Source organism: Pleurodeles waltl, chromosome 8, assembly GCF_031143425.1.
Source record: "Pleurodeles waltl isolate 20211129_DDA chromosome 8, aPleWal1.hap1.20221129, whole genome shotgun sequence".
NCBI lineage: Eukaryota > Metazoa > Chordata > Amphibia > Caudata > Salamandridae > Pleurodeles > Pleurodeles waltl.
In genome coordinates, this window is record NC_090447.1 from 685,843,863 (window position 1) to 685,869,243 (window position 25,381).

A 25,381-nucleotide genomic window follows, 5' to 3' on the forward strand; every position below is an offset into this window, starting at 1 on the left:
GAGAAGGAGGCAAAATACAGTCGAAATGGAACTGTGAAAGGATGGGGAAAGAAAGGTGTGATGACATTTAGTCATCAGACGAGGGATTGTTGACACAGAAATGCTAATTAGAAATTATTAAAGTTTATGTGTTTTGATTAATGAAAAGTTTGTAGAGAAATAAATCGTAGAGAAAATAATGTGCACGTTTGAAAATGTGCCCACAGAGAATGGCAGTCATTTATATGAAAGTTGTACTAAAATAACAAAAAATGGGTGACATAATGAAAATATATAAGAATGATGTAGTAATAAGTCATATTGAGATGTAGAACCTATGTTTTGCATTAATTTGTAGAATTAACTTAGCTGAAGCTGAGGTCTAGTCTTTCCAGGCCTCATACAGAAACAGAATTAATAACCGTACACTGTAGAAGTTGCTGATGCCTATAACCCGACCGTGAAGTGTATGCCTAGCTGGAGTTTTCTGCAATGTACCGATGGACAGGAGATGATGAAGTCAACTGGATACAATTATGTGTACAGTAGGCTAAATGTACTTTCCCAGGACTTGAACAATGAGAGCACTGACTGAAGAAGAACATGCAACATTTTCGCTACCTAAAGAGCCGGATGATGAGGACATCGTACAGTGGACCAATCCATGAACTGAGAAAGAAGAAATATTGGAACTCCTAGATTTGAAAAAATAATATTATAGGTTAGAGTCATATCTGCTGATTGACTGACCAATTAGGATTTAGGGGAGTGGAATAAAACTCTAATAAAAAGTCATGACAATGGGGCTAAAACTTCAGATAAGATGCGGGAGATAAGGGGGAGAATTGATGACGTCAGGACACGTGTTTTGAGATTCTGTCGTTGGGCTCATACTTTTGAGAGCCTGATGCGTTGCTGATCTACTGATGGCCTGAAGACGAAGACTGATTTTGTTGCTGATCCATTCCGTGGATAGGTAGCTATGACAATGTGACTGATTATCTTTGTGCCTTTTCTTCTAGGTACCAACTGAGCTGTTTTATAGTTTTTCTTCTAGCTAGATGTTTTCCAAATTCATATTTTTCAAAATTGTTTTTGCATGAAGTCCCACATGCTGATGCTAATCTGGGTTAGGAAGGTTCTTCCCTGGGTGATGTTGACAGTAACAAATGATTGATGGACAGATTGCTGAACTCTGCTATTAATGTTGTTATATCCATTTTTGTTGGCTTATGCTGAAGCTTTTTAACATATGCCTTCAAAAGTTTGATTAAATTGTGTAATTGGTGGTTGCTAATAAACTAATTCTGAGCTGATTAAATAAAGTTTGAGTTAATCAAATGCTTTAGAATTGTAATAAATAGGGAAATAAAAATTGTTAAATGCTTTATCGAGTTGTGGTTATTCATGAAATGATGGTTATAATTGTTTATTGACTACTGATTTTCTTAGTGGTTACTGATTGATTATATTGATTATTGATGGCACTGGTCACTACATGATTAGGATACTCCATGCGATGGAAAAGGTTCATTGGCCTATACACGTTGTAAGTTTACTTACTAAGGACCAGGTGCGTTAGCAATACCTTAATGTGAATGTTATCAGTTATAAAAACTGGAGGTAATATCACCCTCTTTATAGAGGCAACTCTGTTGGCCCCAGACAAGATAGCCTAGACCATCTCTGTACCTGTTTTTCAAGCCGCATCACAGCTTTGCCATAATTGTATGGAAGCACCAAAGCGGGATCCAAATGTATCCAGATCCCTAAATATTTTACAGGATTGTCGCTCCACTGCAAAGGGAACTCTAATTCACAGGATTTGTTAGTTAGGGTCAAGGGAAAGATAGTTGACTTATTCCAATTCATGGTTAAACTTGAAAAGAGCCCTAACTGTATAAATTCACAAATTACAGGCGCCAGGTAGATGCCTTTTTTCTATTTTTTTTTTTTTAATAACACACAGTACCATGTCATCTGCATACATCGAGATGAACAATGGCTAGAGTATAAATTGTACAGCTGAATCAAAGTGTGGCTGACAAACAAGTTACTTAACCTTCGATAATGCCTTATCTAGTAGAGACACAGGGGGTCATTCTGACCCTGGCGGTCCAAGACTTTTTTCCATATTCTGACTGCAGCGGTAAAGCCGCGGTCAGACCGCCGGGGCCGGCGGTTTTCTGCCATTTCTGCCCCGGCGGCGATAATCCGCCAGGGCAGCGCTGCTTGCAGCGCTGCCCTGGGGATTATGACCCCCTTACCGCCAGCCTGTTTCTGGCGGTTTTCACCGCCAGGAAGAGGCTGGCGGTAAGGGGTGTCCAGGGGCCCCCTAACAGGGCCCCCGGCCAGCTTTTCACTGTCTGCCTAGCAGACAGTGAAAAGCGCGACGGGTGCAACTGCACCCGTCGCACGGCCGCAACACCGCCGGCTCCATTCGGAGCCGGCTTCTGTGTTGCGGCCTCATTCCCGCCGGCCCAGCGGGAATGTCGGAATGGGGGCCGCGTGAGTGCGGCCGCATGGCGGTAGCCACCCGCCAAGGTCGGAATGACCCCCATAGTGTAGTTGCAGCTTTCTTACCTTAGAATTTCTCCCAGGCGCCAGTCTGGATCCGGAGAGTTTTCTTGAGCAGTACCCCTGGCGCGCTGTCAGGTGGCGTTGGTAGGCATCTTGCGTGCAGGATATGACACCGCAAGACCAATATAAGCCCCATCCCGGCATACTGACGTCAGTTTCTTTTCACAAGTTTTCACCCCAGAAGCACGGAGCCCTGAAGAACACTGAATACTGGTGCATCAAAAGTATCGCCCTGAAAGGTAAGTCCCTGTCCCTAGAAATCATTCTGGAGAGAGGGGAGGATGGGTGGTTTGGTAAAGAATCTGCAAATAGAATATGTCTCTACCGTATAAGGCTTTATCGAAGGTAAGTAACTTGTTCATCTGATAGAGACCTCTAGTTGCAGATTCCTTACCTTAGAATAGACACCCAAGCAATACCATTCCAGGAGGAGGGTCTGCAAACCAAGATCATACTAGGAAGTCTTGCAGGACCGAACGGACAAAGTACCCGTCCCTTTGGACCGGACTATCCAGGCAGTGGTGTTTTGTAAATGCATGCAAGGATAACTACATTGCCGCCTGACAGATGTCCAGGACTGGAACTCCGCATGCTAGTGCAGTGGTTGCAGCTGTTGCTCTGGTAGAATGAGTGTGCAAACCCTCTGGGGGCTGCTTTTTAGCCAATGCGTAGCACATTTTAATGCAGAGACCGACCCATCTGGAGATGGTTCTCTTCTGCAATGCCCGACCTTCCGTCGCACCTACATACCCAAGAAAGAGTTGATCATCCACCCAGAATCTTTTGGTACGATCAAGGCAGAACATGAACGCTTTTTCTGGGTCCAGGCGGTGGAATCTCTTTCTTAGAAGGTTAAACGGGGGGGCGGGTGAGTAAAAAGTGATAGATTTGCCTACATGGAAGGCTGAAACTACTTTCAGAAGGAGGCCAGTGAGTGAAGCACCACTTTTTCAGGGTAGATGGAAAGGTATAGCAGCTTAGATGACAATGCCTGCAGCTCACTTACCCTGCGGGCAGATGCAATGGCCATAAGGAAGGCTGTTTTTAATGTTAGTAGCCTAAGAGGAAGAGGTTCAAAGGGAGCATTCATGAGGAATGTCAACCAAATTCGAATCCCATTGGGACATGATGAATGGTGCTAAAGGAACTATCTGGGTAAGAACCTTAAGGAACCTACTAACAACAGGAGACTTAAAGAGGGTTGGTCAGGTAATCTCAGAAAATCAGAGATAGGAGACAAATAACCTTTGAGGGGGCCCAAAGCAGAGCCCTGCTGGGCCAAAGAAAGTACAAACAAGAAGACCTTGGAAAGAGGGGCAGAGAGGTGGTCAACAGACTTGTCTGTGCACCATGCCACAAATTTATGCCAAAGAGAGGCGTATACCATTTTGGTGGAGGGATGTCTGGCTGCCAAGCTATCATTACATACTTCGGGCGCAAGATCAAAAGTTGTCAACTGCCGCCACTCAATCTCCATGCAAGAAGGTGGAGATTGGACAGGTTAGGGTGGAGAACCTTTCCCTGCTGCTACGACAGAAGATTGTCCAGAAGGAGCAGCCTGATTAGAGGATCGAAGGCCATGCTAAAAAGCTCAGGTTACCAAACTCTTCACACCCAGTCCAGAGCCGCAAGGATTACTTGGGCCCCGGTCGTTCTAGATCATCTTAAGAACTCTGGGCAGAAGTGGTATGGGCAGAAAGGTGTACAGGAGGCCTGAACTCCACTTGAGACAAAAAGTGTTGCTGAGCAAGTGCCGCCTTGGAAACTCCAACGCACAAAACTGCTGAAATTGTGCATTCTCTGCAGAGGTGAACAGATCTAACCAAGGTTCTCTCCGCTGCTGAAAGAGAACTTATGCTACCCCCAGATGGAGATGCCATTCGTGATCGGTCAGACATTGTCGGATGAGTTTGTCCGCTCTGGCATTTACAAAGCCCGCTAGGTGTTGAACCACTAGGGAATGCCCTGATGTTCCTCCCATGTCCAGAGGAGCAGAGCCTCTCGACAAAGGGTCCAAGACACCACTCCAACCAGCTTTTACAGTACTACATGGTAGTAGTGTTGTCCGTGAACACCTGCACCACTCTCCCTCGGAGAGAGGGAAGAAATGCTTTCAATGTCAGTCTGATTGCCCAGAGCTTCAATAAGTTGATGTGGAGTCTGGACTCTGCCGAAGACCAGATGCCTCTGAACTCCACCTCTCCTAGGTGGCCGCCCCATCCCAGGAGTGACACATCTGTCACTACTGTCAGATCTGGTTGGGGAAGGGAGAGGGATGTGCCTCTTAGCCAATCACGGTTGGTTAGCCACCACTGCAGATCTCACACAGGTCCCTCCGTGATCTGGACCAAGACCTTGAGCTGTCAAGCAGCAGGAGAGCAAAATCCTGCATGAGGGGCTGCAGCATCATGGGCTCCTCGCAGACACTGAAAAACTGGCAGGAGCAGTACTGGGGGGGGGGGGGGGGGTCCTCTAAGGAGCCCCAAGAGTGCATGGAATCATGCCACCAATACTGGCATCAGTATTGAGGTTTGATACCAAGCATGCCTAGGTTCGGAGTTACCATCATGTAGCTGGACCAAAGGTAGTGACCTGAGGTAAGTACATCGCTAAAATGGCTTCCCCGCACTTACAAAGTCCAGGGGTTTGGAACTGGAGTTCGTATGGGCACCTCAGCTCATACAGGGGTGTCCAACCACACAAGGACCTGCACCCTGCCCTTTTAGCTGGACAGGCCTACCATAGGGGTGGCTTACAGTGACCTGGTGCAGTGACCAGCAGTGAAAGGGTGCATGCACCTTTTCACGCAAGCTGTAAATGGCAGGCCTGCAGACACAGTTTGCATGGGCTACCATGGGTGGCATAATTTATGCTGCAGCCCATGGGGGACCCCTGATGTACCGATGCCCTAGGTATCATATACTAGGGACTTACTGGGGTACACCATTACGCCAATTGTGGGGTGTGAGAAGTACCAATGCAGCTACATTTGGAGTACAGAGCACAATCACTGGGGTCCTGGTTAGCAGGATCCCAGTGAAAACAGTCTTAGTACACAGACAAAATGAAGAAAGTGGGGGTAACCATTCCAGAAAGAGGGGACTTTCCTACAGAGACAATAGCCCGGGGAGACCCCGCCTCCAACAGTCGGTCATCGAGGTAGGAGGAAACTGAAATCCCTGACCTGCGCAAATGAGCTGCAACCACACTGCAATCACCTTGGTAAACACATGGGCAGCACTGGTAAGGCCAAAGGGGAGCAGAGTAAACAAAAAGTGCTAATGGCTTACCCGGAACCGCAAGTAATGTCTGTGGGCAGGCAGGACAGGAATGTGAAAGTAAGCGTCCTGCAAGCCCAGTGCACCATCCAGTCTCCTGGGTCCAGGACAGATAGAACCTGAGCCAGAGTGAGGATTTTGAACTTCTTCTTGAGGAAGGGGTTAAGGGACCAGAGGTCTAGGATACAATGAAGGCCCTTGTTCTTTTTGGGTACCAGAAAGTGGGCAGGAATAACAACCACATCCTACTTCTGGCACAAGGACCCTCTCTATGGCTCTCTTGTCCAAGAGACACATAACCTCCTCTGGAAGACGTGTCTGGTGATCCTCCGTCATATGATTGTAGGATGGTGGCAAGGATGGAGGGGTAGTCTTGAATGGGAGGGAGAAGTTCCTTCAGACTATTTGCAAAACCCACCTGCCTGAGGTGATGGACTGCCAGCGGAGCAGATTATGCAAATTCTTCCTCCGACTGGTCCCTGGTGGGTAAGCATCCGATCGGGAAAGTTTGGAGGCAGTTTTGGGGGGTGCAAGTGGGCTGAACAGGCGGCTGGCTCCCTGATCCACAGGGACGTTGGAACGCACATCGTCGGCCACGCAAAAGCTGAGCAGCATGCACAGCACAGTGGCTGAAGGGAAACAGACTTGGTGGGCCACCCCTTGCGAAGCCATGAAAGGGGCCAAAAGCAGACTGAGGGTGACAAGGGGCAGTTGCGAGGCCCAAGGACCTGGCCGTAGCATTAGAATCCTTGAAACGCTAGAGCGCCGAGTCTGCTTCGTCTCCAAAGAGATGGGTGTCATCAAATGGCATATTCAAAAGGGTAGATTGGACATTTCCTGAAAAGCCAGACGTCCTCAGCCGTCGATGCAACCACTCTGCCCGGTGAGTCAGTGGGTGGTGTCGTAAATCCACATTGGATTGTGAACTTCGCTGTGCCTCTCCCATCAGCAACAGCTTGGGAGAGAATGACCCGGGCCTCCTCCAGGACCTGTAGCAGAAGTTGTGCAACCGTGTCCCCTAGAGTATAGGTGTAAAGACCCAAAAGGCATGCAGAGTTTACAGACTGCAATGCAAAGCTGGAGGAAGAGAACATCATCTTCCCAAGTTGGTCCAGCCTCTTAGATTCCCTGTCCAGCAGTGCGGAAGGAAATGCCCCCTTAGATATAGAGTCTTGGATAGCCAAGCTCTCAGGGGTGGGTCACTGCGTCAGAAACGCTGGGTTGCTTAGAGCAGGTCTTTGGCGGCGGGCAATTGTTCTGTTCACAGGAGCCCAGGAGCTGGATCAGGTACCCAGCAAGACATCAGTAGGGGCTTCATTAAAGGGCAAAAGGGGTTCAGAGGAAACTCAGGGAGGTGTGGAGCTGACCCAGACGGATGCTCTGAGGAGGACGCTCCCTTTCCCTCATCTCGGACGACGGATGCGGTCATGTCTAAGAACACTTGTTCTTCTTCGACTTTTTATTGTGTCTCGACCTACCCGACTGCCCCAAGGACCTGGAGTGGGAGGATGATGAACGGAGGCTCCACGGCTGTTCTCGGGACCTCCCTCACAACCGAGATTGGGAGTGACGCAGAGCTGAGTGCCAGGCCACAGTGACCTTTAGGGACCGCTCCCTCAAAGCTTTTGGATTAATGGCCCGTACTCAGGGCACAACTTCCAGTCGTGGTCGCACTACAGACACCACAAGCACACGAGATGCAGATCCATCATGGACATTGCTTGATGACAAGGTCAGCAGGACTTTAACCTGGTCTTACGTGACAACATCTCGGCGCACCACGAGCGAAGACACTCAAAAATCTTCAACAAAAGTCGAAAATGAACAGTCAAAAAGTGACTGAGGGGTAGCTTTTCTTCCGATCAGTGCTGGCTGGTGCAGAAAGAAAAGAAATGATGTCAGCATGGCCCCTATACAGGCCCAGCGACAACATATCCGACGTGCATGAAGCCGACGACTGACGCAGAGTTGGCCGATGTCCCCTGATGGCATGCAGGGGTACTGCTCGAGAAAAATCTTCAGATATAGACTGATGCCTGGGGGAAATTCAAAGGTAAGGAATCTGCAACTAGAAGACTCTATTAGATGGATGACACATGCCAGTGACTTTAAATTAAGTGCAAATAATAATGGGGAGAGGGGTAGCCCTGCCTGGTATATATGAGTACTGCATCAGAGGTAGCCCCATTCACCCACACAGAAGCAGTTGAGTCCATGTATAAAAGCCTAATCCACAGTAGGAAATTTGAGGGCATTACCTTTCTATGCAAAATTGCACCCATATACTTCCATTCAAATTAATCTAAGGATTTGGAAGAGCCTAGTAACACAGCAGCCCCTAGGCTTGGATTAAGCAGGGGGAGCAGTGTAAAGATCGTGGACAAGTTATGTGTCGTAGAATGTGCCGGCACAAACCCAGACTGATCCGGCAGTACCAGACTGGGAAAGAGAGGCTGCAATTGAATTGCTATTATCTTAGATAAAAATCTTGACTTCCATATTAATGAGAGACAGAGGTTGGTATGACTCACAATATTCCTGCTTAAGAGAGCGATAAGGAGGCTTCTTTAGTAGTGGGTGGTAGAATGCGCTGATTGTATGATTCCTCATACATGGCAGGAGATGCAGGGCAAGGATTGAGGCAAACTCTTTAGAGAATTCACTGGGTAGGCTGCCTAGGCCAGCGGCCTTGCCTTTGGGCAGGGAACTTATAGCCTTCTTAATTTCTTCTACCATGATAGGTTGAAATAAATATTCCCTCTGGCCTTCTGACAGCCACGCCAGGGCCCTATTATCTAGATATTCGGCCACTGCAGGCATGGAACATGTGTTGCAAGTGTCAGCCAGCAGTACAAGCAGCACCAGAAGTCATGCACCAAAGAGTTAAATATGCCCTCCCTCCCAGTAAGGTATTTAGGTTTCCAAAGGTCCAACATCCGATGCGCTTCCATTTCAGCCTTTATGACTTTGGCAGATTGCTCAGTGTGCCAGTCTGCGGTTGCAGACCTCTCCAGTATGGGGTCTAAATAGGTGTTAAGGTCTCCGTCCCATATGACCGTGGTGGTCATTAGTGCGAGAAGTTGGTTCCAAAGGGCTACATAACAGTTGGGGTTATCTCTGTTCCATCCATGTTGTAGGAAAGTACCCATCTTTCTTGGCATGTTACCCCCAATTTCTGCCTGTTTGTCAGTGTGTTTTGCCTGTCTCACTGGGATCCTGCTAGCCAGGACCCCAGTGCTCATAGATTGTGTCCTATATGTGTTGTCGGTATGCTTGACTGTGTCTGCTAACCAGAACTCCAGTGCTTATGCACTCTCTAGTTACCAAATTTGTTACTACAGTTTAGTGACTGCATATTCCAATTCTGATTGGCACACTGGACCCCCCTTATAAGTCCCTAGTATATGGCACCTAGGTACCCAGGGCATTGGGGTTCCAGGAGATCCATATAGGCTGCAGCATTTCTTTTGCCACCCATAAGGAGCTCAGACAAACCTTTCTTCAGGACTGCCATTGCAGCCTGAGTGAAATAGTGCACAAACTATTTCACAGCCATTTTTTACAGCACTAAGTACCTTATAAGTAACTTATAAGTCACCTATATGTCTAACCTTCATTTACTGAAGGCTAGGTGCAAAGTTACTGTGTGTGAGGGCACCCTTGCACTAGCAAAGGTGCCCCCACGTTGTCCAGGGCCAATTCCCCAGACTTCAGAGTGTGGGGACACCATTATAAGCGTACAAAATATATATGTCAATACATATATGTAGCTTCACAAAAGTAACTCCGAATATGGCCATGTGAGGCGTCTAAGATCATGGAATTGACCCTCCCCCCAGTCCAAATCTGGTATTGGGGGGCCAATCCCATGCACCCTAGGGGCTCCACCATGGACCCCCAGTACTGCCAAACCAGCTTTCTGAGGTTTCTACTGCTTCCCAGGCTGCTGCTACCTCACAGACAGGTTTCTACCCTCCTGGGGATTGAGGAACTCAAAACCAGGAAGGGAGAACAATGTATTTCCTTTATGAGAGGGGTGTTACACCCTCTCCCAGTAAAAATAGGTGTTACAGACATGGGAGGGGTATCCTCCCTGAGCCTCTGGAAATACTTTGAAGGGCACAAACGGTGCCCTCCTTGCATAATCTAGTCTACACTGGCTCAGGGACCCCCAGTCCCTGCTCTGGCACGAAACTGGACAAAGGAAAGGGGAGTGACCACTCCCCTGACCATCACCACCCCAGGGGCGGGTGTCCAGACCTCCTCCAGTGTCCCTGGCTTTAGCAATCTTGGATTCCAAGGTGCGGGGACCCTCTGGAGACCTCTGAGTGGCCAGTGTCAGCAGGTGACGTCAGGGACCCCCTCCTGATAAGTGCATACCTGGGAAGGTAGCTAGTCCCCCTCTCAGGGCTATTTAGGGTCTCTCCTCTGGGTGTTTCCTCAGATTCGGTTGGCAAGATTCCTCCAGGACTCCTCTGCATTCTCTGCTTCAGCTTCTGACCGTCGGATCAACCGCAGACTGCTCCAGGTACCATTTTAACTGCAACAATGTATCCAGGATGACTCCTGTGACCTGCAACTTCAGCCAGCAACAGTTTCCAAGGTGTGCACGCTCATAGGACTGCCTGTCTTCACCCTGTGCCAGAAGAACCGAAGGAATCTCCAGTGGAGTGATGGAGTCACTTCCCTGCTTCAGCAGGCACCCTTCTGCGACAACTGGTACTCCTCTCCTGGTGACGAGTATGCTCCCTGGAACACAGGTGGTGGACCGAAGTGAACCAGACTGTACAAAGGTCCAGCTGTCCAAATTTGGTGGATGTAAGAGCTTGCCTCCCCGTGCTGCAACAGTACCTCTGGGCACAATGTCTTCTGCGGCTCCTTGGGCTTCTGTGCACTTCTTCCAAAAGTTCTTCATGCACAGCGTAGCCCAGGTCCCCAGTACTCCCTCCTGCGATGCACAGCTCCCTGAGGTGTTCTCCGGCAGCGTGGGACCCTCCAGTGTAGTGCTGCAACGACTGCACTTTGCATCTCCTTTCTCCCCATGTTCTGGGACTCCCGTGGGTGGTGCATGGTCTTCTGAGGGCTCTCTGAAGTGCTGAGAGCCCCCTCTATATCCTCAGTCTGAGTTGAGACCCCCAGGTCCCTGCCGGGTCCAGACAGCTCCTCTTTGATGCAAACCGCGTACTTGCTTGAACCAAGGCTTGGTGGAGGAATCCAGCGACGCAAACAGCCTGCATCCAACAATTCGGCGTGGGACATCTCTTGCACCAAGCAGGAACCCGCAGCTATCTTCTTTGGTGCACTTCTGTACTTTTCTTCTAACCGGAGAATCCACTTTTGAACCTTCTTCCAGGTTGGCAGGGGCTCCTGCTCTTCCTGAACTCTTCTTCAACTTCTGGATTTGATCTCCTCTTTCCACAGATCTTCAGGTCCAGGAATCCATTGTTTGTTGCTTGCAGTCTTGCTTGGTTCTTGCATAATTCTTCATCACAACTTGTAGTGTGGTAAACGTTTTTTAAAAAAAAGAAAGTGGTTAATGCTCTTGTCGCACATCTAAATCCAATCAAGTTCGAAGTCGTACAGCGTATGTTTAGGGCATGGTGCCAACCTGGTCAAGGAAACCCAACCACCACGGGTTTCACAGATACACAGAATAACACACGGAACCCAATAGGGACCACCTATTTCCTGTGCTGTTAGGTACAAAATGAAAAAAGAAGAGGACCAGGGCACTCAAAGTCTGTATAATAAATATGTGATCCAAGTAGAGTTTCAAAGGGTACTTTTAATCCAAGATCAGAAAACAGCCAACACGTGTTTCGTCCCTGCGGACTTTTTCAAGGCTGAAACATAAACAAATAGCAATGCTTGTCTATATAGTTATTTACATAAAAATAAAAGAAAAGAAAAGGATAAGAACAAGAAAATAAGTGATACACGTGTGAAGATTCCACAAATGGATGCAAATTTTAGCATGAGGGATAAAGCTCTTCAGTGTATATAGATATTTAGATATACGAGATACCCCATAGTTGGACCAAGCAGGAAAATGACACATGCTATTTAATATAGAATAAGGTGATCGTAAGTAGAAAGAGAAAAAAAGAATTTATTTATTTAATATATGTTCTTTCAAGTGTAGGTGAGAGTGGTTTTCGCTATCCAGTAAAGAAGTATGTAAAGGAAACCTTTTTCCTCTAGTTGTTGATAAAGCCTAAAAGAGTACATGCATGGAAAACATCGTGTGTGACAGACCATATTAGTGAGGCAAGCATGAAGAAAGTTAATAGTTAGAGAGATCACTATTACCTCATAGGTTCAAGTATGAAAAAAGACTAGTTTCAGTAGGGCTTCTTGTACCCCAACAGTACATCTTCGAATCTGGGGGAGAGAGGCAATGTGAAGCGTTTGTGATATTGTAAGGTTAAGGACTGAAATAGGTCAGATAAAATAGCGAGGTAGGAGGGAAAGGAAAAAAGGTCTACCTACCCACTATATAGGATCAGTTCTTGCCATATAGTATGGCTTGCATTACTGTTATTATACTTTATGGCTTGTCATATATATGAAGACAGGTCATATGGTGTGTCCGTACACCAGATGGTGATATCATGGGGTCCCTAAGGGCCCAGTCTGCAAAAAATAGAAAATATATATGTATAAGCGAAGAACAAACAGCTGTAAGGTAAAAAGACCGAGCACAGGTGAGGATATCTATTAAATGCGGTACAGCACACACTATTATAGATACTGGAATACCTGAATAGTTATAAGCCTTTGTAGAAATAAGTGTGTGTCTCTAGCTAGCATTAAGCAGCTATGCTTGTATTGTCAGAGAAAGCTGAATCCAAGTCCCCGTTTAAGGAGGATAAAGAGAGACAAAAATATAGCGAGTTTACCCCCTTGGGGGTTAACGTAAGTTTAACTCAAAAATTCGAAAAGTGCAAGTGCCCTAGGGCAGCTAGTAAAGTAACATACCTTATTTCTGCAAAACACCGTACGTTTGGTAGCGTCGGTGTGAAGAGTAGAGAGGGGAAGCGCGTGATAACGCTTCCGTGCCGTCCATAAGGTGTTCGTCTCTCAGAGTGTCGGCGTCTATATGCGCACACTCTGAAGATAGAGAGAGCACTATGGCCAAACATGAATAGGGCACCTGAACGTGCCCTGGCTGTAAACGGGCGTCGGCGGGCGCCATATTGGTAGTGCGCTAGGCAAACAAGAAAGTGTCTGAATATACTGAAAAAACCCATTTAAAGAGGTTTAAATGGGACATGTCTCAAATTAAGGACTAAGGCAGTATTAAAAGATTGAAAACACACGGAGAGATAGGAGAGAAATAGCGTGACTTAATAGTGCTGTGAAGGGTGAACAGAGGCAAAGAAAAGAACAATGTTCCCAAAAACAAACATGCTTACGTGGTGCTACCATTATCAAACTGGTGTTAAGGAAGATAAGTCCCATATGTTTGGAAAGCAGTCACGAATCTACAGATGGTGGGGGAGTAGTGACATATTACACAAAACCATGTGATTATGTGTCCTCTCAGCATGCTTACAATGCTCATATATAAACGAATACAATACACTCGATGGATTCATTATCTTAGTACAGAAGGGAGAAGGTTACAGTCAATACATTTCACATGTACAAATGAAGGCAAAGCATCAAAGCCGTTAATATGAAGTACAAATCTTAGTAGTAATAGGCTTAATACAATGTTCGAAGATGATGGGGGGTTCCATATTGTGAACCAAATAGAAATATGCTATGGTACCCAAGATGAATCACAAGGTACATCAATGATACAAGAAAACATTTAAAATGATCTAGTATGAAGAGACAATATGAAGAGAACAGATATTTACTGGAAACTCAACCTCAAAGAAAACATTCATCCAAAAGTTTTTTTGTCCCACCAATGGAGTCAAATAACACAGAGCTGTGAGTTCAGGTTGCGGTAGTTTACAGAAATACATGGAGATCTTTGTGAATATTCAAGCCCTGTTCGACAGCCCGTAATTTAATTATCCATCTGCTTTCTAAGCGTCTCAGAGCCAGGGTACGGTTGCCCCCACGGGGCATTTTGCTTAAGGAATCTATTCCATGTATGGTAATGTCCAGGACTTCCCTTTGTCCATGTTGCTCATTGTAATGAGACGCAAATGGATAGTTGGCATTGTGTGTTCGGATGGCTCTCAAATGTTCTTGGATTCTCTCCTTCAAGGGGCGGATGGTGCTACCTACATAGATGAGTCCACATAGGCACACAATGCAATACACAACGTAGCTCGTGTTGCGATTAATAAAATGTTTGATTTTATGTTCGACCTGGGTGTTATATTGGAATCCCAGTGTCTTGTCTTTAATGTAGCCGCAGATACTACAGTGACCACACTTATAGGTGCCTGGTGGCGGTTTAGGTAACCAAGTACCGTTGTTGACTGGGGGCAGAAAACTGTGGCATAGCTGGTCCCGTAGGGTAGTACCCCTCTTATAGATTATGCTAGGTTTCATGGTGAGGCCTTTTTTGAGCACATCGTCCGTTAAGAGCAGTGACCAGTGTTTGCGTACAGTTTTAAATATTTGGGAGCTAAGTGCACTGTGTCTTATGACAAGAGAAATACGTTCATGTGGATCCTTCTTTTTTGAATTCATAAGTAGGTCAGAACGTTTAGTTTTCAAGATCTTATTGCATGCCTTTTTTATGATCTGAGGGTAGTAGCCTCTGTGTCTGAACCGAAGTTCCATGTTGTATAGTTCTTCTTTAAAGACTTGGTCTTCACTACAGTTACGGCGTATTCTGGTACTTTCTCCATATGGAATGGCATCAATTTGGGGTTTGGGATGTGAGCTCGTAGCATGAAGTACTGCATTACAGGCTGTCGGTTTTCTGAAAAGTTTAGTACAGATTTTGCCCTGCTTGATATATATGGTGAGATCCAGGAAATTTATTGAAGAAGAACTAATTTCATGAGTAAATTTGATGTTATACCTGTTGTTATTTAAATGTTCTGTGAAGTGAGTAAAAGTAGCTACATCACCTGACCAGAAGACGAGGATATCGTCTATGTATCTGCCCCAATATAAAATGTGTTGCGTCAAAGATGATGGACAGGCACGCCACACATGTGTTTTCTCTAGATACCCCATATATAGGTTAGCGTATGATGGGGCAAATTTGGCCCCCATCGCCACTCCTTGTATCTGGCGATACCATAGACCATTATGCATGAAGATGTTATTGTCTAGGACCATTTGTATAAGGTCAATAAGCATATTGGAGTGGTCAAGTAGGGAGGCATCCCTGGTGTCTAGAAAATGTTGTATGGCCATGAGACCTTCCGATCTAGGGATGCTAGTGTACAAAGAAGTAACATCTAATGTGGCCAAAAAGTGGCCTTCCGTCCACTCATAGTCCGCAATTTTGCATAATAGATCTTTAGTATCCCTGATATAAGAGGGTAGGTTTTGGACGAAGGGATGTAAAAAGATATCAATGTACTCCGACAGTTTTTCCGTAGGGGAGCCAATACCAGAGATGATAGGTCTGCCAGGAGGGAAAATTACCCTTTTTCTGTATCTTGGGTAGAACATACATGCAAGGTATGGTGGGTGTGTAGTTATAAAGATATTTGAACTCCATATCCGAGATTAAGTCAAGGTTCAGGAATGTTTGTAACTTCTGTAGGATGCATCTATTCACATTTGACATAGGATTAGAGGTGAGCTTGTGGTACGCTGTGCAGTCCGATAGTTGACGATCTAATTCGGATATATAGTCTTTCCTGTCCATAATAACGATGTTCCCACCCTTATCTGCTTCTTTGATGACTATGTCATTGCAACTAGATAGGGAATAGATGGCTCTTTTTTCAGCTAGAGTAATGTTGTGTGAAGGGATGGATTTATGTCCCAAAGCATATTGTTCTTCCATGTGATAAAGATCACTAGTGATCTTTCTGTAGAAAGAGTCAATTGCATAATCCCTGGGAATCACAGGTGTAAATTTGGAAGTGGTCTTTAGACCGCTGAAGCTTCTGATGTTAGAGTCTATGTTGAGATCCGTAAGGATCTCAGCAAGTGATGGTAAGGGGCCATCTGTATGTTCTATTGATAGCAACGTTTGTATATCTTTGACGTCTTTAATAGTCATAGTACTAGGGGTGTGGTGACCCGTGATGAGTGGGCGGATGGGGGTACTCGAGTCCTTAAAAAATTTGTATAGTTTACATTTACGAATGAAGTTGAAAAGGCTGATATGAAGTTGCGTGAAGTCTGGAAGAATGGTCGGTACAAATCCCAAGCCTTTTTTCAAGATGTTAGTTTGTTCTTGGTTAAGAATTTTGGAGGATAGGTTAACAATGCCAATGGAGTCGGGAGTATCAACACCTGATGTACCATCGTCTATCAATGTTGGACATTGCGAGTGCTGGAGCGCGTGGCTACCCCCTCTACTCGACTGTTTGTGTTTACCTCGTCTAGTGGTCTTGCGGTGCCCGCGTCTCTCTTTTGAGGTTGTTTTTGACCCCTCCGGAACCTTTCTAACTCCAATAAAAAAGGTGACCTATGTGTGGAGGTGGGTAATGGTGTTTTGTCCCTCATATCCTCACTCATCCCACTGGATATGCTAGAAGCATCTGTGTCGCTTGTCGTAGGGTTGGACAGAGGAAGATTTTTAAGAATGCCAGCTGATTCCTTATGTGTGTCAGATTTTGTATTATCATATTTACGTGCAAACGTAAAAACCCTTCCATTTTTGTAGTCACTGTCATCTCTCCTGAGTTTACGCAGTTTCTTGTCCTTAATATATAGTTGGTGTTTTTGTAAGACATCTCTAAGGATGTTGAAGTTTTTTTTCTTAGTGTCAGGTGAGTCTATGCCATCAATCTCCTTTTCTAACAGTTCGATATCCTGTAGGAGTTTGTCCCTTTTTGCTTTGGCATCGCGAATAAGTATGTCCATCATTCCGTATGATGAAGCAATTAGTAGTTGTTCCCATTCTTTGAGTAATTCTGGGCTAAGATCGTCAAATGACGGGAATAGAATGACCCTCAGACCCCTAGGGATCTGTTGATTTTCCATATATTTCTGTAAGATTGTATAATCCCACCAACGTGAGAGTTCCTGTTTTCTAAGTCGTTCCAATTTAATAAATTTGGTTCTAAGACCTTCGTGTGTTGTGGTGGATGTGCAGGATACATTGGCATAGACTCACCTGACACTAAGAAAAAAACTTCAACATCCTTAGAGATGTCTTACAAAAACACCAACTATATATTAAGGACAAGAAACTGCGTAAACTCAGGAGAGATGACAGTGACTACAAAAATGGAAGGGTTTTTACGTTTGCACGTAAATATGATAATACAAAATCTGACACACATAAGGAATCAGCTGGCATTCTTAAAAATCTTCCTCTGTCCAACCCTATGACAAGCGACACAGATGCTTCTAGCATATCCAGTGGGATGAGTGAAGATATGAGGGACAAAACACCATTACCCACCTCCACACATAGGTCACCTTTTTTATTGGAGTTAGAAAGGTTCCGGAGGGGTCAAAAACAACCTCAAAAGAGAGACGCGGGCACCGCAAGACCACTAGACGAGGTAAACACAAACAGTCGAGTAGAGGGGGTAGCCACGCGCTCCAGCACTCGCAATGTCCAACATTGATAGACGATGGTACATCAGGTGTTGATACTCCCGACTCCATTGGCATTGTTAACCTATCCTCCAAAATTCTTAACCAAGAACAAACTAACATCTTGAAAAAAGGCTTGGGATTTGTACCGACCATTCTTCCAGACTTCACGCAACTTCATATCAGCCTTTTCAACTTCATTCGTAAATGTAAACTATACAAATTTTTTAAGGACTCGAGTACCCCCGTCCGCCCACTCATCACGGGTCACCACACCCCTAGTACTATGACTATTAAAGACGTCAAAGATATACAAACGTTGCTATCAATAGAACATACAGATGGCCCCTTACCATCACTTGCTGAGATCCTTACGGATCTCAACATAGACTCTAACATCAGAAGCTTCAGCGGTCTAAAGACCACTTCCAAATTTACACCTGTGATTCCCAGGGATTATGCAATTGACTCTTTCTACAGAAAGATCACTAGTGATCTTTATCACATGGAAGAACAATATGCTTTGGGACATAAATCCATCCCTTCACACAACATTACTCTAGCTGAAAAAAGAGCCATCTATTCCCTATCTAGTTGCAATGACATAGTCATCAAAGAAGCAGATAAGGGTGGGAACATCGTTATTATGGACAGGAAAGACTATATATCCGAATTAGATCGTCAACTATCGGACTGCACAGCGTACCACAAGCTCACCTCTAATCCTGTCAAATGTGAATAGATGCATCTTACAGAAGTTACAAACATTCCTGAACCTTGACTTAATCTCGGATATGGAGTTCAAATATCTTTATAACTACACACCCACCTACCCAAGATACAGAAAAAGGGTAATTTTCCCCCCTGGCAGACCTATCATCTCTGGTATTGGCTCCCCTACGGAAAAACTGTTGGAGTACATTGATATCTTTTTACAGCCCTTCGTCCAAAACCTACCCTCTTATATCAGGGATACTAAAGATCTATTATGCAAAATTGCGGACTATGAGTGGACGGAAGGCCACTTTTTGGCCACATTAGATGTTACTTCTTTGTACACTAGCATCCCTAGATCGGAAGGTCTCATGGCCATACAACATTTTCTAGACACCAGGGATGCCTCCCTACTTGACCACTCCAATATGCTTATTGACCTTATACAAATGGTCCTAGACAATAACATCTTCATGCATAATGGTCTATGGTATCGCCAGATACAAGGAGTGGCGATGGGGGCCAAATTTGCCCCATCATACGCTAACCTATATATGGGGTATCTAGAGAAAACACATGTGTGGCGTGCCTGTCCATCATCTTTGACGCAACACATTTTATATTGGGGCAGATACATAGACGATATCCTCGTCTTCTGGTCAGGTGATGTAGCTACTTTTACTCACTTCACAGAACATTTAAATAACAACAGGTATAACATCAAATTTACTCATGAAATTAGTTCTTCTTCAATAAATTTCCTGGATCTCACCATATATATCAAGCAGGGCAAAATCTGTACTAAACTTTTCAGAAAACCGACAGCCTGTAATGCAGTACTTCATGCTACGAGCTCACATCCCAAACCCCAAATTGATGCCATTCCATATGGAGAAAGTACCAGAATACGCCGTAACTGTAGTGAAGACCAAGTCTTTAAAGAAGAACTATACAACATGGAACTTCGGTTCAGACACAGAGGCTACCACCCTCAGATCATAAAAAAGGCATGCAATAAGATCTTGAAAACTAAACGTTCTGACCTACTTATGAATTCAAAAAAGAAGGATCCACATGAACGTATTTCTCTTGTCATAAGACACAGTGCACTTAGCTCCCAAATATTTAAAACTGTACGCAAACACTGGTCACTGCTCTTAACGGACGATGTGCTCAAAAAAGGCCTCACCATGAAACCTAGCATAATCTATAAGAGGGGTACTACCCTACGGGACCAGCTATGCCACAGTTTTCTGCCCCCAGTCAACAACGGTACTTGGTTACCTAAACCGCCACCAGGCACCTATAAGTGTGGTCACTGTAGTATCTGCGGCTACATTAAAGACAAGACACTGGGATTCCAATATAACACCCAGGTCGAACATAAAATCAAACATTTTATTAATCGCAACACGAGCTACGTTGTGTATTGCATTGTGTGCCTATGTGGACTCATCTATGTAGGTAGCACCATCCGCCCCTTGAAGGAGAGAATCCAAGAACATTTGAGAGCCATCCGAACACACAATGCCAACTATCCATTTGCGTCTCATTACAATGAGCAACATGGACAAAGGGAAGTCCTGGACATTACCATACATGGAATAGATTCCTTAAGCAAAATGCCCCGTGGGGGCAACCGTACCCTGGCTCTGAGACGCTTAGAAAGCAGATAGATAATTAAATTACGGGCTGTCGAACAGGGCTTGAATATTCACAAAGATCTCCATGTATTTCTGTAAACTACCGCAACCTGAACTCACAGCTCTGTGTTATTTGACTCCATTGGTGGGACAAAAAAACTTTTGGATGAATGTTTTCTTTGAGGTTGAGTTTCCAGTAAATATCTGTTCTCTTCATATTGTCTCTTCATACTAGATCATTTTAAATGTTTTCTTGTATCATTGATGTACCTTGTGATTCATCTTGGGTACCATAGCATATTTCTATTTGGTTCACAATATGGAACCCCCCATCATCTTCGAACATTGTATTAAGCCTATTACTACTAAGATTTGTACTTCATATTAACGGCTTTGATGCTTTGCCTTCATTTGTACATGTGAAATGTATTGACTGTAACCTTCTCCCTTCTGTACTAAGATAATGAATCCATCGAGTGTATTGTATTCGTTTATATATGAGCATTGTAAGCATGCTGAGAGGACACATAATCACATGGTTTTGTGTTATATGTCACTACTCCCCCACCATCTGTAGATTCGTGACTGCTTTCCAAACATATGGGACTTATCTTCCTTAACACCAGTTTGATAATGGTAGCACCACGTAAGCATGTTTGTTTTTGGGAACATTGTTCTTTTCTTTGCCTCTGTTCACCCTTCACAACACTATTAAGTCACGCTATTTCTCTCCTATCTCTCCGTGTGTTTTCAATCTTTTAATACTGCCTTAGTCCTTAATTTGAGACATGTCCCATTTAAACCTCTTTAAATGGGTTTTTTCAGTATATTCAGACACTTTCTTGTTTGCCTAGCGCACTACCAATATGGCGCCCGCCGACGCCCGTTTACAGCCAGGGCACGTTCAGGTGCCCTATTCATGTTTGGCCATAGTCCTCTCTCTATCTTCAGAGTGCGCGCATATAGACGCGACACTCTGAGAGACGAACACCTTATGGACGGCACGGAAGCGTTATCACGCGCTTCCCCTCTCTACTCTTCACACCGACGCTACCAAACGTACGATGTTTTGCAGAAATAAGGTATGTTACTTTACTAGCTGCCCTAGGGCACTTGCACTTTTCGAATTTTTGAGTTAAACTTACGTTAACCCCCAAGGGGGTAAACTCGCTATATTTTTGTCTCTCTTTATCCTCCTTAAACGAGGACTTGGATTCAGCTTTCTCTGACAATACAAGCATAGCTGCTTAATGCTAGCTAGAGACACACACTTATTTCTACAAAGGCTTATAACTATTCAGGTATTCCAGTATCTATAATAGTGTGTGCTGTACCGCATTTAATAGATATCCTCACCTGTGCTCGGTCTTTTTACCTTACAGCTGTTTGTTCTTCGCTTATACATATATATTTTCTATTTTTTGCAGACTGGGCCCTTAGGGACCCCATGATATCACCATCTGGTGTACGGACACACCATATGACCTGTCTTCATATATATGACAAGCCATAAAGTATAATAACAGTAATGCAAGCCATACTATATGGCAAGAACTGATCCTATATAGTGGGTAGGTAGACCTTTTTTTCCTTTCCCTCCTACCTCGCTATTTTATCTGACCTATTTCAGTCCTTAACCTTACAATATCACAAACGCTTCACATTGCCTCTCTCCCCCAGATTCGAAGATGTACTGTTGGGGTACAAGAAGCCCTACTGAAACTAGTCTTTTTTCATACTTGAACCTATGAGGTAATAGTGATCTCTCTAACTATTAACTTTCTTCATGCTTGCCTCACTAATATGGTCTGTCACACACGATGTTTTCCATGCATGTACTCTTTTAGGCTTTATCAACAACTAGAGGAAAAAGGTTTCCTTTACATACTTCTTTACTGGATAGCGAAAACCACTCTCACCTACACTTGAAAGAACATATATTAAAAAAATAAATTATTTTTTTCTCTTTCTACTTACGATCACCTTATTCTATATTAAATAGCATGTGTCATTTTCCTGCTTGGTCCAACTATGGGGTATCTCGTATATCTAAATATCTATATACACTGAAGAGCTTTATCCCTCATGCTAAAATTTGCATCCATTTGTGGAATCTTCACACGTGTATCACTTATTTTCTTGTTCTTATCCTTTTCTTTTATTTTTATGTAAATAACTATATAGACAAGCATTGCTATTTGTTTATGTTTCAGCCTTGAAAAAGTCCGCAAGGACGAAACACGTGTTGGCTGTTTTCTGATCTTGGATTAAAAGTACCCTTTGAAACTCTACTTGGATCACATATTTATTATACAGACTTTGAGTGCCCTGGTCCTCTTCTTTTTTCATTTTACAACTTGTAGTGTGTCCTGAGAAAACCTGCTGTACTTTGCTCCTGCTTTCCTGGGTTATGGGGTGGGGTCCTTTACTTACCTTTGGTGTTTTCTTACATTCCCAGCACCCCTCTACACCTTACACTTGCCTAGGGGGGAATTTGTGATTCGTACTCCACTTTCTTAGTATATGGCTTGTGCTGCCCCTAGGCCCATTGCAATCTATTGTATTTTCTACTGTTTGCACTATTTTTATGACTGATTACTTAGCTGATTTTGGCTACTAGTGTTTATATTGTGTATAATACTTACCTCCAGAAGGAGTATTGCCTCCAAGTTATTTTTGGCCTTGTGTCACTTAAATAAAGTACTTTTATTTTTGGTAACACTGAGTATTGTCTTTGTGTATAATTACTGTGTAACTATAGTGGTATTGCGGGAGCTTTGCATGTCTCTTAGTTCGGCCTTGGCTGCTCTGCTACAGCTACCCCTAGACAGTCTAAGCTGCTAGAACACTGCCTACATTTCACTAATAAGGGATAACTGGACCTGGTATAAGGTGTAAGTACCTTAGGTACCCACTACAAACCAGGCCAGCCTCCTACACGTGGATTAACTAAGGTAATATCAGTGTTATATAACCTGCCTTGCATTATCACAAAACACCTCTGTTCATCCATGTGAGTGGGTATAATATGGACAGGGACTCCTCTTTTAATAAGGATCATACTGTCCTTCAAATAGAATGAATAAGATGAAGCTATCTTATGGGTAGACCCGTGTGTGCCTACTTTGTTGTCAGCGCTGCCCGTCAAGTGGGCTTCCTGAAGGAAAGCAACATGAATGTTGTGTCGGTCTAGATGAGCCAGAACCTGAACATTTTATGTGGGTTGCTTAACTCCCTTATATTCCAGGTCAACAGGGCTAGGCTACCTTGCTATGGAGTAGTCATCTCACCCTGTCAGTGTGTCACAGTGGAAGCGGAGGCATATGTGTGCTGTACCTACTGTCAATGCCTAATTGGCTGCAAAATGGTGGTGGCTTAATAAACATGTCCCCAGACCTCCCCCTAACCCACATTAGCCTCCAAATCATGCCAATGACAATTCCCACTTTCCAAACTAGTAAGCAGAAGAATACAGTGACTTATGCAGCCAGTAAATTTGCAAAATCGTAACAGTAAACAAACCTTGGGATGTTTCCATGGAAGGTTGCCAGAGACCCAGCCTCAACCCCTTGTGACCTAGAGGTGGTGAGGGCAAACTAGTAATCCTTTCAGGACTATAAAGAGGAGATCTTAACCAGAGGGTAAAACAAAAGCAGTCGGATGCGACAGGCCCAGCTTCAGTGCCACAAACTCCTCACATTATGGAACCAGTTCAGGCACACATCAACGGTGAGTGCAGAGGATGTCCTTGTTAATTGTCTTCATCATGCAGTGTAGAATCCTGTGATGTCTCTTGTCGTTCAGGGAGCATTTTCAGACACTCAAATTCCCCCTTGGGGGTTGTGAGTATTTTCTGCTAACCATGGTGTTCAATATGGAGTTCTGCCGGATATATCATGCTGTAGGCTATACCTGGCTTTTCCAGATAATGTTTAACAGGAAGGTATTTTCTGCGAGTCGCCTGCACGGTGGCTCTAAAGTCTGGGGAAAAAAAAGCAATGGCATTGCCTTGGTAACAGAGTTCCTTCTTTTTTCTGGCTAATCGGAGGACTGTATCATGATCCCTGTAATTAGGACGTTTTGCTATTATGGGGTGTGGCGGTGGTCCCTGGGGACGGGCACGTCATAAGGAAGCGATGAGTGAGCTCCACCTCCAGAATGCTAGAGAGGTTGTCCCATCTGGATAAAGAGGTAAGCATAGTGCTCCATCCTGCCAGTATTAGTGGATTTAGGGATACCAGTGACCTGCAGATTGTTACGGTGGGATCGGGCTTCAAGGACTTTGTTCTTCGCCTGTATTATAAGCAGCACTTTTTCCATATCCAAGCACTTAGTAGACACATTTTTCAAGTCATCCTCCATATCTGATATGCGCTGTTCCGCCGAGGTGATGTAAGCGGTCTGTTTGTCAAGTTCGGCAGCCATATGAACAATGCGCAGATTAAGAGTATCAATCTTTCCATCAATGGAAGCCAGGCTCTGTTGCATGGCCTGCAGTATAGTCGTGAGGATAGCTTTATTTGGCAAGTCAGTTACCTGCTGTAGGAAAGCACTCTTTTTGGCTTGGTTAGCCCCACTTTATGCCTTATTTCTGATGTAATTTAGACTGAAAATGCACTGGGTTTCTGCTAACCAGGTCCCCAGTGCCAGATCTCTTTTTCCAAAACTGCACAGTCATTTCCCTAATTGGCAAAACCTTTAGCACCCTCTGTAAGTCCATAGTAAATAATACCCCTGGTACCTAGGGCCTGGGGTACTAAAGAGGGTCCCCTAAGGGCTGCAGCATGAATTACGCCACCCTGAGGAGCCCCTCACCAAGCACATGACAGGCTGTTATTGCAAGCTGCTTGTCTTGGTGAAGACAAAAGTGACAACATGACATGGCACACAGCCTGTGTGCCATGTCCCTTAACACTGCATGTAATATATGTAAGTCACCCCTCTAAGCAGGCCTTACAGCACTAAGGCAGGGCGCATAATATTACAGGTGAGGGCGAATCTGCACAAGCAGATTTGCCCCTGCTAGGTCTTTGTTGATTCTCAGACATAGCAAGTATACAGGGAATCCATTTTAAATCCACATTCTTGACACTGGTCACTACAAGTTCCCCAACTATGTGATGGCTTCACTGAAGACAGGGATCTTTGGTACCAAATATCTCGTATTGGTGAACCCATACTGATGCCAGTGTTGCAGTAACCAATACATGCACACAAAAGGCACATTAAAGGTTAGCCAAGTTTCTGACCCCTTAAGGTGAGAGCCAGCACTCAGAGGCCAGAGACAAAAGCCTGCACTGGGCAGGGGTGTTGACACCTTCTCCAGGCAGGATAGACATTCTAGGGCAGGAAGCTTAAAAGGCCTAGCCACTTTTGTAATGCAAACCTAGTCTCTCCAGATGGCGGAGATTACCAATCCCACCTCCCCCCATCCTGACCCCACTTTATGTTTGCAAGACAGGTGGGAAAATCAGGTATGCCCACATCATGCTAGTCCCTCCCCTAACGTGGACGAGCGAGCTCAAGTGGACACCACTTTTCAAA

The 25,381-nt window shown here is 44.7% G+C and overlaps 1 protein-coding gene across 1 annotated transcript in view; it reads right to left on the minus strand.

Moving 5' to 3' along the window:
* POLA1 (DNA polymerase alpha 1, catalytic subunit) overlaps positions 1 to 25,381 on the minus strand; it is a 1,729,782-nt gene that overhangs the window by 226,567 nt on the left and 1,477,834 nt on the right. The window lies entirely within an intron of this gene.